Genomic DNA, 2,500 nt, shown 5'->3' with positions numbered 1-2,500 from the left:
CTCCAAATTTGGTGAATTTACACCGTGCCGATTTTTTTTGACGATTTTTTTACCGCCCGGAATGCCGGAAATTCAAAAAAAATGAAAAACGGAGCAAACATGCGATTTTTGACCTGGATTTTTTTGTGCAGCCTTCACATAATATTACCAAGGTTCCCTCAAAATTTCACGAAAAATGCACGAGCCAATTCTGAGATATGAAAATTTGGCTCCTCCGTTGCAACGCTCCGAGCCATCGTTGCAACGGCGGGTGCCTCCGTGGGGGGCGGGGGAGCCCGGCGGCACACCACAACCACAACGTGCTTGCTAGTGTGCCTAGGGGATGGCAAGGCAACGTGCATCTTGCTGGCATTGCGCCCAGCAAGCCTTTGGGCAACTCGAGTTTCAGCATCACGACACCCCTCCCCCCTATAATAGGCTGCCGAGCCATTACCAAAGTGCCACGGGTAGACGTCCTTTTCCGTGAGGAGACATACTAAAGGAAAGTGCTCTAGAGGTAGAATTTTGACGCCGTTTTTTGCAACAACCTCTAGAAAAATAAGATCTTTCCATCCTCCAAATTTGGTGAATTTACACCGTGCCGATTTTTTTTGACGATTTTTTTACCGCCCGGAATGCCGGAAATTCAAAAAAAATGAAAAACGGAGCACACCTGCGATTTTTGACCTGGATTTTTTTGTGCAGCCTTCACATAATATTACCAAGGTTCCCTCAAAATTTCACGAAAAATGCACGAGCCAATTCTGAGATATGAAAATTTGGCTCCTCCGTTGCAACGCTCCGAGCCATCGTTGCAACGGCGGGTGCCTCCGTGGGGGGCGGGGGAGCCCGGCGGCACACCACAACCACAACGTGCTTGCTAGTGTGCCTAGGGGATGGCAAGGCAACGTGCATCTTGCTGGCATTGCGCCCAGCAAGCCTTTGGGCAACTCGAGTTTCAGCATCACGACACCCCTCCCCCCTATAATAGGCTGCCGAGCCATTACCAAAGTGCCACGGGTAGACGTCCTTTTCCGTGAGGAGACATACTAAAGGAAAGTGCTCTAGAGGTCGAATTTTGACGCCGTTTTTTGCAACAACCTCTAGAAAAATAAGATCTTTCCATCCTCCAAATTTGGTGAATTTACACCGTGCCGATTTTTTTTGACGATTTTTTTACCGCCCGGAATGCCGGAAATTCAAAAAAAATGAAAAACGGAGCAAACCTGCGATTTTTGACCTGGATTTTTTTGTGCAGCCTTCACATAATATTACCAAGGTTCCCTCAAAATTTCACGAAAAATGCACGAGCCAATTCTGAGATATGAAAATTTGGCTCCTCCGTTGCAACGCTCCGAGCCATCGTTGCAACGGCGGGTGCCTCCGTGGGGGGCGGGGGAGCCCGGCGGCACACCACAACCACAACGTGCTTGCTAGTGTGCCTAGGGGATGGCAAGGCAACGTGCATCTGGCTGGCATTGCGCCCAGCAAGCCTTTGGGCAACTCGAGTTTCAGCATCACGACACCCCTCCCCCCTATAATAGGCTGCCGAGCCATTACCAAAGTGCCACGGGTAGACGTCCTTTTCCGTGAGGAGACATACTAAAGGAAAGTGCTCTAGAGGTCGAATTTTGACGCCGTTTTTTGCAACAACCTCTAGAAAAATAAGATCTTTCCATCCTCCAAATTTGGTGAATTTACACCGTGCCGATTTTTTTTGACGATTTTTTTACCGCCCGGAATGCCGGAAATTCAAAAAAAATGAAAAACGGAGCAAACCTGCGATTTTTGACCTGGATTTTTTTGTGCAGCCTTCACATAATATTACCAAGGTTCCCTCAAAATTTCACGAAAAATGCACGAGCCAATTCTGAGATATGAAAATTTGGCTCCTCCGTTGCAACGCTCCGAGCCATCGTTGCAACGGCGGGTGCCTCCGTGGGGGGCGGGGGAGCCCGGCGGCACACCACAACCACAACGTGCTTGCTAGTGTGCCTAGGGGATGGCAAGGCAACGTGCATCTTGCTGGCATTGCGCCCAGCAAGCCTTTGGGCAACTCGAGTTTCAGCATCACGACACCCCTCCCCCCTATAATAGGCTGCCGAGCCATTACCAAAGTGCCACGGGTAGACGTCCTTTTCCGTGAGGAGACATACTCAAGGAAAGTGCTCTAGAGGTCGAATTTTGACGCCGTTTTTTGCAACAACCTCTAGAAAAATAAGATCTTTCCATCCCCCAAATTTGGTGAATTTACACCGTGCCGATTTTTTTTGCCGATTTTTTTACCGCCCGGAAAGCCGGAAATTCAAAAAAAATGAAAAACGGAGCAAACGTGGGATTTTTGACCTGGATTTTTTTGTGCAGCCTTCACATAATATTACCAAGGTTCCCTCAAAATTTTAGAAAAAATGCACGAGCCAATTATGAGATATGAAAATTTGGCTCCTCCGTTGCAACGCTCCGAGCCATCGTTGCAACGGCGGGTGCCTCCGTTGCAACGAAACCAGCCAACGATGCACCT

The sequence above is a fragment of the Arachis ipaensis genome, chromosome B7 (genome assembly GCF_059453495.1).
Source record: "Arachis ipaensis isolate K30076 ecotype BB chromosome B7, ASM5945349v1, whole genome shotgun sequence".
NCBI classification, from domain to species: Eukaryota; Viridiplantae; Streptophyta; class Magnoliopsida; order Fabales; family Fabaceae; genus Arachis; species Arachis ipaensis.
Note: the sequence above shows the minus strand (reverse complement) of the source record.